This window comes from Mobula hypostoma, chromosome 5 (genome assembly GCF_963921235.1).
Source record: "Mobula hypostoma chromosome 5, sMobHyp1.1, whole genome shotgun sequence".
In the NCBI taxonomy this organism is placed as follows: Eukaryota; Metazoa; Chordata; class Chondrichthyes; order Myliobatiformes; family Myliobatidae; genus Mobula; species Mobula hypostoma.
Genome location: NC_086101.1, coordinates 161,309,526 through 161,327,349, shown reverse-complemented (window position 1 = coordinate 161,327,349; position 17,824 = coordinate 161,309,526). Strand labels below are relative to the sequence as shown.

Genomic DNA, 17,824 nt, shown 5'->3' with positions numbered 1-17,824 from the left:
GAAGTACTAGGGACAGGACTAGGATTCAGTCTGATGGCAAAGACATGGACACAAAAACCAGGAACCTGGAACAGGACTGGACAAGAGAGCTAGGAGCCTGGGCTTGGACTCCGAGCCAGAGACTGGACAAGGACCCAGTACCTGGGTCTTGCCTCTGGCTCGGACCCCAGAACCCGGCAAGGATGAGGCTTGGCAGGCAGGCAGGACGAGGCTGGAGTCTTTATTTACCTGGCACAAAGCCTCCAGCTCAAATAACAATCAGATAAATTTACCCGGCTGGTACCTCCTGCTCAATCAATAAATTTACACGGCACATGTGCCTCCTGCCCACTTAGTAAAACTTACTCGGTACTGCCTCCTGCCCACTTGGTAAAATTTTGCCTACCTTATACGAGTTTCTTGACAAATTCTTTCCTGATCCCGTCAAGGTATGTAATCAGCCTTGGGCGAGGGACCATACCTCCAAAGGAACTAATTGAGAGCGACAAAAGGTAAAATAGCTATTGGGCGCCCGGTCGGTCTACTCAGTCCCCAGAGTGGTCCAGCCGCTTACTCAGCCCATCTGCTTGGCACTCCCTATATTGGGATCCTGTTTGTGACACCAAATGTTAAAGTTGAATCAGAATAAAACTCCGGAGACCAGCTTCTTATCGTCACCACAGTTTATTGCGCATTCTCCTGCAGGAGTTTGAGACCCAGTTGTCAAAGGGAAGGCATGTAAGCACTGCCACCATCTGACAAGTGGACTGACTTAGTCAGGTTACAGCCGTATATTTATATGTAGTAAGCCCCATACATTATTATTGCAAGATGTTATTTGAACTGGTACGCCCACCAATTCTATTGGGAAAAACTTAATTACTTAGATAAGAGAGTTCAGTAAATCAAAGTTTTAATTACAGATGGATGTACTGTCCAGTCCTTATCAGTTATTCCTTTTGCAAGGCCCTGATTTAATTACAGACAGATGTTCATTCCTATCCTTATCTGTGAGTCCTCCTTCCTTTACTCAAACGAGGGTACAATATATAATGTTATCAACTAACGAAGGTTGAATGTATAATGCTATCAGCTCTCAGTGTGTCTTTCTGCAAGCCGCAGAGAACTGGTAATGAGTCTGTCTTAGCTAACTGCTGAAGACAAGGGTTTTCTTCAGTTCAAAAATTCCTATTCAGTCCCAATTATTTTTTAGCCAGAGGTTACACAGGTTCAAAATGATTTTTTATATATCCTCAATTCCTCAGGAGGGTTCAGAGGAAATATTTATGTCCAATATAGAAACTGGTGTTACCTGTGTGTGTTGTGCTGATGCAAAAGTTGCTGGAGAATTTACCAGTGGGAAGAAGTGGAGTGATACTTGGAAATATGACTTTTTAAAGCGTAATTTAGCAAGCAAACCGCATATGAACAATGTGCAAAAGCTGTGGTGAGAAAATCCTTCATTACCCGTTATAGGCCTGCGACATAGGTTATGTGAGAGTGCAGATGAACTCGACTGAACCCAAAGGAGATCAAAGTCCTTATAGACAGTGATTTGCTAGCTGTTAAAATGAATACCTCTCTATATAAAATTCACTGTGCACATGTTGTCACTGGGTAAAAAAATGCACAGTTCAAGATTTATGTGCACGCTGGTCATTACAAATTAGAGGGGACATTGGTGGTAAGGTAGATAGACCTCCAGTGTCCCTGATGTCCTCACCTACAAGATGGGCATCCAGCTGCAGCTTGTAACCCTGCACTTTAAGGAGTTGGAACTTGAAAAGGATGAATTCCGGATCATCCAGGAGTTGTAGGGGGTGATAGATATGACATGAAGAGAGGTGAGTTACACCGAAGGTGCAGGACACAGGAAACTGGGTGAGAGTCAGGAAGGGGAATGAGTTTAAATAGCCATCGCAGGTACACTTGTTGCTATTCTGCAAAACAGCAGGTGGACCTGTAAACATAAATTCGCCGGACCAATAACTGCACCACAAATAGTTCTTTATTTTATCCTCTTCACCAGTATATTTGTTTCTCAGCCAGTGAGAAGGTTCGGAGCCAAGCATCAGAGAGACAGAATTCCTTTCTCTCTGGCAGCTCGTGACGAACCTCTGACAGCAGGTTACATACAACATTTATACAGTTCAAAGAGGCCATCATTGTCCATATATGGAGTTGTTTTCCAATTCTTAGTACAAGATTGTCAAACTACAAGATACAGAGGGCCAGACAAAGAAGTAGTCAGCCTCAGAGCGTTCGTCAGACACACACATCTGTTACTCTACAGAATCAGACAGTTCTGTCCTTGATTGAAACAAAGAAATAGTTTAGCTATTTCACAACCTCACAGCTGCGCGAAGCAAAGGCAAAGGATGCAATTTATGCTAACAGAGTACAAAGTCCTTGAAGGTCATTAACCCCTGCATCCTCAATATCCTCAAAAACTTTATTATTCCCTCCTTTTTATCAATACATGATAATCTTTCACAATAGGTGGTCATCTCTCCCTTTTGTGGACAACACTGCCAATTGGTGGTGATTTGCCACAAGAACAAGGCCCCCTGATTTGTGGACTCCATTGTCACCAGATGGTGCTGTGCCACAGTAACACTGAGAGACAGAAATGTGACGCGGCAGCCTGCTGAAATGTGTACTCAAGATTTAAGGTTGTTTAATTCCATTTCCAGCAGACAAATGTAAATGAGATCAGAATAATTATTACTCCGGCTTCAATGCAACACAAAAACACAACAGTAAAAACATATATCCATAGTTTATATACTGTGCGCAGATTGATTGTATGTCCATAAAGTGACGCTCGGCATAGGATGTCTGCATGTAAGATGACAGACAGGAAATGATAAACTAGAGGTGTTTGGTGGTGCGGAAGGGTGGGTTAGTGGGTAGAGATATTTATCAGCCTTACTGCTTGGGAGAAGTAGCTGTTCCAGAGACTGGTAGTCCTAGTGAGGATGCTGCGTAGTCTACCCCCAATGGGAGTGGGACAAACAGTCCATGAGCGGGATGGGTGGAGGTAGATTATGAAAATCAGGTTGGTGCTTAATCTCAAGAGAGGGAATTTGGAAAATACCAATGAGATGCCTTTTAAAACAGTCTAATTGTGCCCACTAGGGAAAAGTTAATTCTGGATTGGGCGTGTGTAAAGAACCAAATTTGATTAGGGAGCTTATGGTAAAGGAACCATTTGGACGCAGTGATAATAACATGTTAGAACTCACCCTGCACTTTGAGAGGGGAAAGGTACAACAAGATGCATCATTATTAGTGGAGTGAGGGGAACTTCGGAGACTCAGGAGAAGAGCTCACCAGAGTTGATTGGAGGGGGATACTAGCTGGGATGATGGCAGAATAACAATGGCTGGAGCTGCTCAACTTGACAGCCTCAGGGTTGAAGAGAAACACATCATATTTCGCCTGCGTAGCTCCAACCTGATGGCATGAATATCGATTTGTCCTTCCAGTAAAAAAATATCACTGCCCATCGTCTTTCCTTCTACTCTCCACTCTGGCCATTCACCTCTAAGGCTGACAGGGTTAACGCATGAGGAGCAGCTGATGTCTCTGGGCCTGTATCCGATACCGATTAGAAAAAAATGAGGAGGCTTTCGAATGCCGAAAAGCCGAGAAAGTGGAGAGGATTTTTCCTGTAGTCGGGGACCAGGGAAACACGTCCACAGGATGATCTAAGCTCCTGTGTCTATTCCCTTCGCTCCCCTTAATTAATTATCCATCTCCACCTCAAAAGTACCCAGCCAACTGGCCTTCACACCCTCTGGGCAATGTATCCCAAAGATTGTACTCTCAGATAGATACAGTGGCATGCAAAAGTTTGGGCACACCTGGTCAAAATTTCTGTTACTGTGAATAGTTAAGTGAGTAGAAAATGAACTGATCTCCAAAAGTCATAAACTTAAAGATGAAACATTCTTTTCAACATTTTAAGCAAGATTAGTATAGTATTTTTGTTTTTGTACAATTTTAGAGTGGGGGAAAAAAAGGAAAGGAGGACCATGCAAACGTTCGGGCACCCCAAGAGATTTGAGGTCACAGATAACTTTTACAAGGTCTCTGATCTTAATTAGCTTTTTAGGGCTATGGCTTGTTCACAATCATCGTTAGGAAAGGCCAGGTGATGAAATTTCAAAACTTTATAAATACCCTGACTCATCAAACCTTGTCCCAACAATCAGCAGCCATGGGCTCCTCTAAGCAGCTTCCTAGCACTCTGAAAATTAAAACAAATGATGCCCACAAAGCAGGAGAAGGTTATAAGAAGATAGCAAGATGTTTTCAGGTAGCCGTTTCCTCAGTTCGTAATGTAATTAAGAAATGGCAGTTAACAGGAACGGTGGAGGTAAAGTTGAGGTCTGAAAGACCAAGGAAACTTTCCGTGAGAACTGCTCATAGGATTGCCAGAAAAGCCAATCAAAACCCCTGTTTGACTGCAAAAGACCTTCAGAAAGATTTAGCAAACTCTGGAATGGTGGTGCGCCGTTCTACCGTGCAGCGACACCTGCACAAATATGACCTTCATGGAAGAGTCATCAGAAGAAAGCCTTTCCTGCGTCCTCACCACAAAATTCAGTGTCAGAAGTCTGCAAAGGAACATCTAAACAAGCCTGAAGCATTTTGGAAACCAGTCCTGTGGACTGATTAAGTTAAAATAGAACTTTTTGTCCACAATGAGCAAAGGTATGTTTGGAGAAAAAAGGGTGCAGAATTTCATGAAAAGAACACTTCTCCAACTGTTAAGCATGGGGGTGGATCGATCATGCTTTGAGCTTGTGTTGCAGCCAGTGGCACGGGGAACATTTCACTGGTAGAGGGGAAAATGAATTCAATTAAATACCCGCAAATTCTGGAAGCAAACATCACACCGTCTGTAAAAAAGCTGAAGATGAAAAGAAGATGGCTTCTACAACAGGATAACGATCCTAAACACACCTTAAAATCCACATGGTCTACCTCATGAGGCACAAGCTGAAGGCTTTGCCGTGGCCCTCAAAGTCCCCCGACCTAAACACCATTGAAAATCTGCGGATAGACCTCAAAAGAGCAGTGCATGCAAGACGGCCCAAGAATCTCACAGAACTAGACGCCTCTTGCAAGGAAGAATGGGTGAAAATCTCCCAAACAAGAACTGAAAGACGCTTAGCTGACTACAGAAAGCATTTATAAGCTGTGATACTTACCAAAGGGTGGTTACTAAGTACTGACCATGCAGGGTGCCCAAACTTTTGCTTCAGGCCCTTTTCCCTTTTTGTTATTTTGAAACTGTAAAAGATGGAAATAAAAATAAAAAAAGTAATCTTGCTTAAAATATTAAAGAAATGTGTCATCTTTAACTTTATGCCTTTTAGTAATCAGATCATCTTTTACTCGCTTAGCTATTCACAGTAACAGAAATTTTGACCAGGGGTGCCCAAACTTTTGCATGCCACTGTAGATACCTCATTGATCACAAAGCAAAATTATTTTTTTTAGATTATGAGAACACTCTTTTATTATGAGAATAATATGAGAACTCTTTTTATTGTCATTTAGAAATGCATACATGCATTCAGAAATGATACAATGTTTCTCCGGAGTGATTTCACAGAAAACAGGACAAACCAAAGACTAACACTGACAGAACCACATAATTATAACATATAGTTACAGCAGTGCAAAGCAATACCACAATTTGATGAAGAACAAACCATGGGCACGGTAAATAAAGTCTCAAAAGTCTCCGAGTCGATCGACTCCCGAGTCCCCGATAGCAGGCCGCAAAAGGGAGAAACTCCCTGCCATAAACCTCCAGGCACCATCACCTTGCCGATGCCTTGGAAGCAGTCAACCACAGCCGACACTGAGTCCATCCGTCCGAAAACTTCGAGCTTCCGACCGGCCTCTCCGATACAGCCTCCCGAGCGCCATCCTCTGCTGAGCGCCTTTGACCTCGCCCCAACCGCTGAAACATGCAAAGCCGGGGATTTTGGGGCCTTCTGTTCCAGAGATTGTAGTTACCACACAGTAACAGCGGCAGCGGCGGGCATTTCAGAAGTTTTCCAGGTGTTCCTCCATGCTCTCACCTCTGTCTCCATCAAATCAGAATTGTGCACAGTCCCCTACTTGATAGATAACAGACATCACCATCGAAGTGGCTGCGCACGCTGCTGTCGCACCGCTATCTTCTCCTCCTCCCTACTAAATACAAGATATACAATTCCAGGAACTTTCACACATCTCCATTTGAAATGAGCATCCCTTTTCAACCCCTCCCTCTGGCTCTCTAACTGACGAGGAGAGATACTCTATCAAGATGCTCCACAAATACCCTATCGTTTGTGAATATGTTCTAAATTCAGGGCCAAATCATCTCACCTCTGCTGGTAAATCATCCCATGTATTACACTGGTAAAACTGCGCTGGCTGGCTCCATGGCTACTCTTAAGATTTCTTTCTGCTTGGAGATTTAAAAACATGCATAGAATTCCAGGTGTGGCCTCACTTAACACCCTGTACAATGGTAGCTACACCGGCCCATTACATAATCTCTACTCCATGTGCAGTGATGGCCAAAATACAATCTGCCTTTCGAACTACTTGATGCAGAATCACAACGATGTCATCAGATTCCTTCCTCTGTTTCAGTGTTATCAGCAGATTTGGACATCTCACATCTCGTTCCCTCCTCCAGGTGATTAAGCAGTGAACATGTTTACTGAGCATATTAACATGTACCATAGCATGTCTGTAGGGTTAGTACTTTGCTCTGGGTGTAATATGTGGGAATTCCGGAAATCTTCCAGTCTCCCAGATGGCCATATCTGCACCAAGTGCACCGAGGTGCAGCTTATAAGAGAACGTTTTAGGGATCTGGAGCTGTGGCTTGTTGAACTATAGCTTATAATGGAACGTGAGCGGGAAATAGATAGGAGCTACAAGGAGTTAGTCACTCTGAGGCTGCAGGAGTTAGATAAGTGGGTGACCATTATGGAAGGGACGGGAAGAGCTCAGATTGTAGAGAGCACCCCTGTGGCCATCCCCCTTAGTAATCGTTATCTCGTTTTGGATGCTGTTGAGGGGGATGACCTTGCAGAGGACGACCACAGCGACTGGGTCTCCGGCACTGAGTCTGGTTCCATGGAGCAGAAGGGAAAGAGGAAGATGAGGAATGTGGTAGTCATAGGGGATCCCACAGTGAGGGGAACAGACAGGAGGTTCTCTCAGCCTGATAGAGATACCTGCTTAGTGTATTGCCTCCCAGGTGCCAGGGTACGGGATGTCTCAGATCGGGTGCAGAGTATTCTGAAGGGACAGGGTGAACAGCCAGAAGTCTTGGTACATGTCAGTACCAATGACATAGGTAGAAAAAGAGAGGAGGTCCTGAAGAGAGAATTTAGGAGTTAAGTAGGAAGCTGAAAAGCAGGACCTCCAGGGTAGTAATTTCAGGATTGCTGCCTGTGCCACATGATCAGGCATATTATTGCGTGACTGAGAGACTGGAGTAGGGGGCAAGGTTTCGGGTTCCTGGATCCTTGGGGCATCTTAGGGGGAGATATGGCCTGTACAAAAAGGATGGATTACAGCTGAACCTAAAGCGGTCCAAAATCCTAGCAGGGAGCTTTAATAGAGCTGTTAGGGAGGGTTTAAAGAAATTTGACAGGGTAATGGGATCTGAAGTGATAGGACTGAGGAAGTGGAAAACAGAAATAAATCAGAGATAGCGTGCAACAGAGATGATAGAAAGGAAAGGCAGGAGATGACACTTAATCACAGCCAGTGGGATGAGTTACAGGGTAATAGAGGCGTGGTGCAGTTAAAACAGTAAATACTGGACCGAAAGTGTTGTATTTGAATGCACGCAGCAGAGGAAATAAAATGAATGATCTTGAAATTCAGCTACAGATTGGCAAGTATGACGTTGTGGCCATCTCTGAAACTTGGTTAAAAGATGGCTGTCATTGAGAGCTGAACGCCCAAGGATATATGGTGTATGGGAAAGATAGGTTAGTAGGCAGAGCGGGTGGTGTAGCCCTGTGTATAAGAAATGAGATTAAATCATTAGAAAGGGATGATATAGGATTGGAAGGTTTAGAGTCTCTATGGGTTGAGTTTAGAAATGGAAAGGGTAAAAGTACCCTAATGGCAGTTGTATACAGCAGGGGTCCCCAACCTTTTTTGCACCACGGACCGGTTTAATATTGACAATATTCTTGCAGACCGGACGACCCCGGGCTTAATCACGACCGGAATATAGGTGATAAGTTGGACGTCAGTGGTGGGTAAATTAATAGAAAGTATTCTTAGAGATGGTATATATAATTATCTGGATAGACAGGATCTGATGAGAAACAGTCAACATGGATTTGTTCGTGAAAGGTCATGTTTGACAAATCTTATTGAATTTTTTGAAGAGGTTACTAGGAAAGTTGATGAGGGTAAAGCAGTGGATGTTGTCTATATGGACTTCAGTAAGGTCTTTGACAAGGTTCCAAATGGAAGGTTAGTTAGGAAGGTTCAATCGTTAGGAATTAATATTGAAGTAGTAAAATGGATTCAACAGTGGCTGGATGGGAGATGCCAGAGAGTAGTGGTGGATAACTGTCAGGTTGGAGGCCAGTGACTAGTGGTGTGCCTCAGGGATCTGTACTGGGTCCAATGTTGTTTGTCATATACATTAATGATCTGGATGATGGGGTGATAAATTGGATTAGTAAGTATGCAGATGATACTAAGCTAGGAGGCATTGTGGATAGTGAAGCAGGTTTTCAGAACTTGCAGAGAGATTTTAGGCCAGTTAGAAGAGTGGGCTGAAAGATGGCAGATGGAGTTTAATGCTGATAAGCTTGAGGTGATACATTTTGGTAGGACTAATCAAAATAGGACATACATGGTAAATGGTAGGGCATTGAAGAATGCAGTAGAACAGAGTGATCTGGGAATAATGGTGCATAGTTCCCTGAAGGTGGAATCTCATGTGGATAGGGTGGTGAAGAAAGCTTTTGGTATGCTGGCCTTTATAAATCAGAGCATTGAGTATAGGAGTTGGGATGTAATGTTGAAATATTGATACAGGTATTTAAAATTATGGGGGGGATAGATAGAGATGATGTGGATAGGCTTTTTCCATTGAGAATAGGGGAGACTCAAACAAGAGGACATGAGTTGAGAGTTAGGGGGCAAAAGTTTAGGGGTAACACAAGGGGGAACTTCTTTACTTAGAGAGTGGTGGCTGTGTGGAATGAGCTTCCAGTAGAAGTGGTAGAGGCAGGTTCGATATTGTAATTTAAAGAAAAATTGGATGGGTATATGGACAGGAAAGGAATGGAGGGTTATGGGCTGAGTGCAGGTTGGTGGGACTAGGTGTGAGTAAGCGTTCGGCACGGACTAGAAGGGCTGAGATGGCCTGTTTCCGCACTGTAATTGTTATATGGCTATATAACTATAAGTCACTTATAAGTGGCTAATACACTCAATTTCATTTCTAAAAGGGTTTATCTAACAAATTTAATATTAAACACACAGCGCATATTTTCCTCACATGAATATAGTGATAAGTCAATTATAACAGTGGTCCCCAACCCCGGGCCGCAGACTGAAAACTTGCCACGAAGAATGCAGCGGTGACCGGAACGCACCCGGCACACCTTTAAGAAAAAAGCCGAAATAAACAAGCTAATTAATTAAGTGCCGCCCGGCACGTAAATGTCAGGCCAGATCAGAGGCGACGCAATCGGCAATCGGCTCTGATCTGGGCCGATATTTACATGCCAGGCGGCACCTAATAAATTAGTTGGTTTATTTCGGCTTTTTTCTTAAAAATGTGCTGTGGGCGTTCTGGCTACCGCTGTACCGCTGTATTCTTCGCGGCAATGTATTGGTCCACAGCCCAGAGGTTGGGGACCACGGAATTATAAGTCACTTATAAGTCAATAGCATCATAACATTTTAAGTAACATTTGGATATTAAACACACAGCACATATTTTCCTTGTATGAACCTATAAAATCATTGCAACACACCCATAGCGCTGAATCAGTGGGAGTCCTGGGCTTGCTTTCCCGCAACACTACGATCCTATCGAGGGGTGATGGGAGACAGCAACACTCGAAGGGGGTTCCTTATGTCCAGTCTATTAGGCAATTTAGTTTTTGTTACATTCATTGTAGAAAACTCCACTTCACAGCGATATGATGTTGGAAATGGAAGCAACGTTTTCAGTGCTTTCGTGGCTAACTCAGGATATTCAGCCTTGACTTTGATCCAGAATGTCAGCAGAGATGTTATGTCAAACATACTTATCAGCCCACCATCATTTGCAAGCTTGAGGAGTTGATCTTTTTCCCGCGCTGACATGGATGATTCACTGGGGACATTCACAAATGGGTCACAGACCCATTCCTTTGCAAGTCTTGGGTCATTTGAGTCACTGATGACCTCGCGTGCATTCAAGTTCAATAGTGGGTGTGACAGGGAATGAGGAAAGGTGCAGCTGACTCATATCGTTTCATATCACCAAATCATATTGTTTCCTCGCGGCCCAGTAGCACATGCTTTGCGGCCCGGTGGTTGGGGACCACTGGTATACAGACCTCCAAACTGCAGCCGGGATGTGGATTACAAATTACAGCAGGAGATAGAAAAGGCGTGTCAGAAGGGCAACGTCATGATAATCGTTGGAGATTTTAACATGATCGTGCAGTTGGGAAAAACAAGCCACTGCCAGACTTCAAAAGAGAGAATTTGTAGAATGTCTAAGGGATGGCTGCTTAGAACAGCTTGTTGTCGAGCCCACTAGGGGGTCGGCTGTGCTGGATTGGGTGTTGTGCAATGATCTGGAGGTGATAAAAAAGTTTCAGGTTTGGGAACCCTTAGGGAACAGTGATCACAATATGATCGAGTTCACTTTGAAATTTTAGAAGGAGAAACTAAATTCCAATGTGTCGTTATTTCAGTGGAGTAAAGGAAATTACAATGGCATGCGAGGGGAACTGGCCGAAGCTGACTGGAAAGGGGCATTTGCAGGAAGGTCCGGCAAAGGCTGCAGTTTCTGCGAAAAATGAGGGAAGTGCAAGACAGGTATATTCCAAATAAGAAGAAATTTTCAAAGGGAGGAAGGACACTACCCTGGCTGACAAGTGAAGTCAGAGCCAAAGTAAAAAACAAAATAGAGGACACACAGTACAAGGAAGCCAGAGCTAGTGGGAAGATAGAGGATTACGGTGCTTTTAAAAACTTGCAGAAGGAAACTAAGAAGGTCATGCAGAAGGAAAAGATGAATTATGAGAGGAAGCTGGTGACTCATGTCAAAGAAGATACTAAAAGGTTTTTTAAGTATATAAAGGGTAAAAGAGAGTCGAGGGTAGATATAGGACAATACAAAATGATGCCGGAGATATTATAATGAGAGATACAGAGATGGCAGAGGAACTGAATACATAATTTGCATCAGTCTTCACAGCGGAAGACATCTACAATATACCAGACATTCAAGAGTGTCAAGGAAGTGAAGTTTGTTCAGTGAAAATTATGACTGAGAAGGTGCTCAGGAAGCTTAATGGTCTGAGGGTGGATAAATCTCCTGGACCTGATGGAATGCACCCTGGGGTTCTGAAGATGTAGCTGGAGAGATTGCGGAGGCATTAACAATGATCTCTCAAGAATCGACTGATTCTGGCATTGTACCTGATGACTGGCGTATGGAAATGTTACCCCGCTATTTCAGAAGGGTGGGAGCTAGCAGAAAGGAAACTATAGACATGTTAGCCTGACATCAGTGGTTGGGATGTTGTTGGAATTGCTTGTTAGGGATGAGATTACGGAGTACCTGGAGGCACATAACAAGATAGACCAAAGCCAGCATGGTTTCCTGAAAGGAAAATTCTGCCTGACAAACCAACTGCAATTTTTTGAGGAAATTAGAAGTAGGGTAGACAAAGGAGATGCAGTAAACGTTGTGTACTTGGATTTTCAGAAGGACTTTGACAAGGTGCTGCACATGAGGCTGCTTAGCAAGATAAGAGCCCATGGAATTACAGGGAAGTTACTAGCGTGGGTGGAGCATTGGCTGGTTGGCAGAAAACATTGCTAGCTGGTGTGGTTTTCTTTCACCCAGATGGCAGACAAGAAAAGGACAATCAACCAACGTCAGTCAGAGTCAGAATGGAAACAGGTATGCTCACTGGGCTCTTTCGCATTGAAGCTCTGTCCTTATGGTACACGTGCAGTCAAATCATCAATAGTTCAGAGGAATAAACTTGGGCGATAAAGGGGCAGAGATAAAGTGCCATCAAATGGGGTCATTAATCCTCCTGGTAAAGCGACCTTGAGCAATGGAACAATTCACCCGGTCCAGCACAGGGACCTAACAACGGGAATGATCGAATCACTCCGCTCACCATGCAGATCTTCACCTGAGTGAAAGGAGAAGGAGCTTCTGAATACGGTGGGTGTGGGCAAATCTCAGACAGGAATACAGCAGCGGGCAATGTTACAGTCCAGGGAACAGACAGAATTTCTGTCAGTATTTCATACATCCTGACGTGGGAAATGCCTCCAACAGCCGGTGAGAGAAACAGATGTTTTCTCTTTTGCAAGGCCAGTGGTGAATGCTCACTCTGAACAGAAATGTGGCCTCCACTTATTGTGAACTCACTGGAACATCACAAGGTGGGTTAACTGAATGAGTCTCTTCGCACACACGGAACGGGTTATTTTTTTTTTCCAGATCTGCTGGAAATCACTTATGAGGCAAGTTACAGTAGTGGTTTGCCATTGCCTTCTGCCGTATGAGTTTATTTTTTTTAAAGAGGTCACCAGCTCTTAACCCAGCATGGATGAAAAATGTGCAGGGAAGCCGGCTGGATTTGAACTTGGGACCTCCCGCCCCGCAGTCCAGCGCTGATGCCACTATGCCACCAGCAAGGTCTATGTCAGTATATCTACAACACATTACATGCCCTTCGGCCCACAATGTCGTGCCAACCATGTAACCCACTATATAACCTGCCTAGAATTACCCCACTGCATAGCCCTCTATTTTTCTAGGCTCCATGTACCAATCTAAGAATCTCTTAGCATACCCTATTGTATTCGCCTCTACCATCATCACTGGCAGTGCATTCCGCACACCCACCACTCTCTATGTAAAAAAACTTACCTCTGACATCTCCCATTCAACGACTTCCAAGCACCTTAAAACCATGCCACCTCGTGTTAGCCATTTCCGTCCTGGGAAAAAGCCTGTGACTATCCACACGACCAATTACTCTCATTATCTTATACACCTGATGAATTCCCTGCATGATTTTCTCCAGGCTGAATAACACAATGAGCTCACTGTGGTTTTGGAGAGACTGTGCCTGTCTGTAAATGGAGTAGCAGCAATTTTTGTGCTGCTCTTAGTTTTGTTTCTTTCCCCCTAGTTTAAACTTCGAATTTAAAATTTTTATTTGCTGATTCTTCAGGGAGAACAATATGTCTATGTCTATGAGGAGTGGGAAGAACTTGTCTGAACCAAGTGATAAAGGTAATGGGAAAGGAAAGATGCAAAATGAAAGATCTGATGAAATGCCACCATGGGCTGAAGATATAATTCGGACACTGAATTCAATTAAAGATCAGAATGGGTCAATTAAAGACCAACTGTAAAAGAATAGTAACGAAATGAAGTCATTTCTGGGAAAACTTAAAGACCTGGAACTGAAGTTATTACACACGAAGAGGAATTGAAGATAACTAAGCATAAATTGTTTGAAGCTACAACTTGTTTGGAAAGATACCAAAATAAGATTATAGACCTGGAAACTAGGTTGCCGAAGGAATATACAAATTGTTGGGCTGCAAGAAGGAGCTGAAGATGGAGATTTAACTGCTTAATTTGGTAAGCTTTTTCATACCTTATTTCCTACTATATTATCACAGCCGCCTACATAGAAAGAGCACACAGGGCGTTTACTTCAAAATCTAAAGATCCAAATAAACCAAGGTCTGTTTTGGTTTGCTTTCATCACTTTAAAATTAGAGATCAAATAATGCGACAGGCAAGAAAACAGAGAGTTTTTAGATTTAAGGAACCTGAGCTCCGTTTTCATGAGGATTTGCTCCGGTAATGAAACAGGCATATGATAGGAAACTGTTCCCTTCCTTGCATTATCCGACAAGAATTAAAGTTTTTCCTCCTAATTCTCCTCCTCATACATTTTTTTGATCCAAAAGCTGCGCTGGAGTTCATTCAAACTATATCTGCTTCTGCTGCCGAATGAACTGTCTGGAAGCTTGCTTGGTTATCTGTATATTATTGGCATTTTGGAAAGAAGATTTATGAAGGTTATTTGAATATTTCATTGAGAAACTATTAAAAGAAGATAAGGAGATTTGTTCATTATTGTATATTATTGGTTTTTTTTTGGAAAGAAGATCTATGGTTCAAGTATGACTGTTTAAATGGTTATTCGGACATTCAACTGAGAAAAAGAAGATAAAGGGACTTATTCCTTTAACCTAATATATGGTTTGATGTTTTTTTTTGTTTCTTTCTTAATTAATCGGTAGTTTTTCCTACTAATGGGGCTTCTATATATATATATTTAGGGGAGGGTTCAATCACTTATAATATTACTAGTTGGTATTTTTGAAAATTTAGTTGGGTTAAATATGCTATTAACTTTTTTTCTGCTTTATTATAGCGTCTTATAACCAAATTTAAAGCTTTTTTTGGGGATTTAATGTTAAATTTTAAAATGGCGCTTGTTTTTCTTTTTAAGAGATAACATTATTTCAGTTCTTTCTTGTTTAAAAAAAGATTAAATATCAACATAGGATAGTTTGTAGAACACTTTTCTTTGTTGAGACTTTGTTGTTCCTCTTACAAGGTGAGTGGGTTTTGTTTTTTTTAAACTGGGGGAGGGAGAGAGAATCTTTAAATTTTTTTTTGTACAGACAGAGCAGTCCCTGGCTTCGTATTCTATCATCGGGCACCTGCATATTTGGGGCTATGGGGTGAGGAGGGTGGGGTTAGATTTAGGGGTTTTTTCCCATTGGGTGGTTCCAGAGCATGCGTGTTTTCTATGTGGTTGTGTTCTTCATCGCCGCCATTTTTGATCATCCCGTATTGGTATGTGCTCTGCGCATGTGTAAAGTAGAATAAAATTATAGTATGGTATTTAAACAGATTAATGTAATAAGTTGGAATGTACGTGGTTGGAATCATCCTATAAAACAGAAGAAGACTTTTAAAATCATTAACCGATTCCAACCTGATGTAATTTTTTGCCCAAGAGACACGTATCAGGGAGGGAGATCAAAATAGATTTTTTGGATGGTGGAGGGGTTTGCAATTTCACTCCACTTCTCAGAGTAAAAATAAGGGCACGTCCATCTTTATTAAATCCAATATATTTACGAAAGAGGATATTGAGTCAGATTTTAATGGTAGCTTTTTAATTGTTAAAGGAGTAATCTGTAACAGAAAAGTTGTTTTGGTCAATTTGTACGGTCCTAATTTAGATGATCCTTCTTTTTTTAGAAAGGTATTTGCTTTACTGCCTGATTTAAATGAATATATGTTGATAATGGGTGGGGATTTTAACTGTTGTTTAAATCCTTTGATTGACAAGAGCTCAACCACTCAGCAACTTCCAAATCACTCCATGTCACTTATTAACTCCTTTTTGACTGATCTTGGATTGATCAAATTATAGAGATATCTACACCCTGATAACAGAGAATATTCTTTTTTTTCACGTTTATAAAAAAAATTCAAGGATCGATTATATTATAATTGATCCTCACTTCTTGCCTAGTGTTAAAAATTGTGAATATGACGCTGTTGCTATATCTGACCATGCGCCTCTGAGTTTGTCTTTTGAATTTGATGATGTCATTCTTGCCCGCCCACCATGCCACATGGCTCAGACATTATTGCAAAACAATGACTTTGTCAGCTTCATTGAAACTCAGATAAAATATTTTTTTTCTTTTTAATGATAGAGGGATATGTCTAAATTAATCATATGGGATACATTTAAAGCATCTTTACGTGGTCAGATCATTTCTTATTCAGCTAAACTTAAAAAACAGACTAAAGTAGAATTAGATAAGATTTCAAAACAAATTAAAGACTTAGATAATTTATGCAATTTCCCCTAATATTGATTTATTCAAACAAGGGGTGGAACTCCAATCACAATATAATCTATTATTAACATCCTATTAAAGACTATTTGCTTGTTAAAGAGCCAATGTTATATGTTTGGAGATAAAAATAACAAACTGCTTGCATCTCAATTAAAAACGGCTAGAGCCAAAAGGCAAATTTTGAAAATCCGTAGGAAAGATGGTACTCTGGCTTGGGAATATGAAGAAATTAATAAGATTTTTCAAGATTTTTATACTGAACTTTATAAATCTCAATGTCCAGTAGATTCTTCTAAAATGAATGCTTTCTTATGAAAAGTTGCTTTCCCTAAAATTTCTGTTGAGGATCAAAAAACTCTTGATGCCCAAATTATTGAAGCTGAAATTCATAAAGCTATTTTTTCAATGCAATCTGGTAAGGCCCCTGGACTCGATGGCTATCCTGTAGAATTTTATAAAAAAATTGGAAAATTGCTTTCTCCGTATATGTTGGAAATGTTTAAGGATTCTTTTGTGAAAGGTGATTTACCCTCTACTTTTTATGAGGCTTCTATTTCTTTAATTCTTAAAAAGGATAAAGATCCTACTGATTGTGCCTCATATAGACCTATTTCATTATTGAATGTCAATGCTAAGATTCTGTCAAAGACAATGGCCAATCGGTTGGAGAATATTTTGGGTAAAATTATTTTTAAGGATCAAACAGGCTTTATAAAGGGTCATTACTCTTTTTCAAATGTTCGAAGATGACTTAACATTATATATTCGTCCTCTTTTAAAACTCCGCAATGCGTCGTCTCTTTGGATGCTGAAAAAGCGTTCAATTGAGTTGAATGGAAATATTTATTTAATGTTTTAGAGAAATTTGGCTTTGGTGTTAATTTTAATAATTGGATTGGAATGATATACAAAACTCCTATTCTTACTATTATTACTAATAACTGTAGGTCTCCTTTTTTTCACAGGGGACAAGACAAGGTTGTCCATTAATTCCTTTGTTATTTAATTTAATATTAGAACCCCTTGCTATTGCTCTTTGTGAAGCTAAAGATATTTATGGGATTTTTGTAAATGAGACCATTCATAAGATTTCTCTTTAGGCTGATGATTTACTCGTTTATATATCCAATCCCGAGGAATCTATTCCTGCCTTGCTAAAACTATTTAATGAATTTGGAGATTTTTAAGGATATAAAATAAACTTTAGTAAAAGTGAACTGTTTCCTTTAAATGAATCTGTTTCTATATATGATAATACTGTACTCCTTTCAAAGTCACGGATTCTTTTATTCAGGTGTTACAATCGCTAAAAATATAAGGATCTATATAAAGCTAATTTTGTTCCCTTGGTAGATTCTATGAAGTACTTATTTAGTAGATGGAGTTCACATACATTTTCACTTGTTGGTCGCATCCATATAATCAAAATGATGATTTTACCAAAATTTTTATATTTATTTCAGAACATCCCTGTTTTTCTGACTAAGAAATTTTTTGATCAGATTGATTCTATTATTTGGAATAATAAAAGACCAAGAACTAGTAAACGTCACTTACAAAAGCTGAAAAAGGATGGAGGTCTCACTTTGCCTAATTTAAGAATGTATTACTGGGCTGTTAATGTGTGATACATGTCCTTTTGGTTACATTGGGTTGATAAGAACGATCGGCCAATTTGGGTAGACTTGGAATT

General features: G+C 41.1%; 1 protein-coding gene across 1 annotated transcript in view; it reads left to right on the top strand.

Moving 5' to 3' along the window:
* LOC134347113 (beta-1,3-galactosyl-O-glycosyl-glycoprotein beta-1,6-N-acetylglucosaminyltransferase 4-like) overlaps positions 1-14,439 on the top strand; it is a 166,687-nt gene extending 152,248 nt beyond the window's left edge. The window contains exon 4 of the transcript XR_010018084.1: positions 13,461-14,439. The gene's annotated coding sequence lies outside the window, so the exon portion shown is untranslated. The remainder of the gene's footprint in view (positions 1-13,460) is intronic.
* Positions 14,440-17,824: the final 3,385 nt, after the last annotated feature.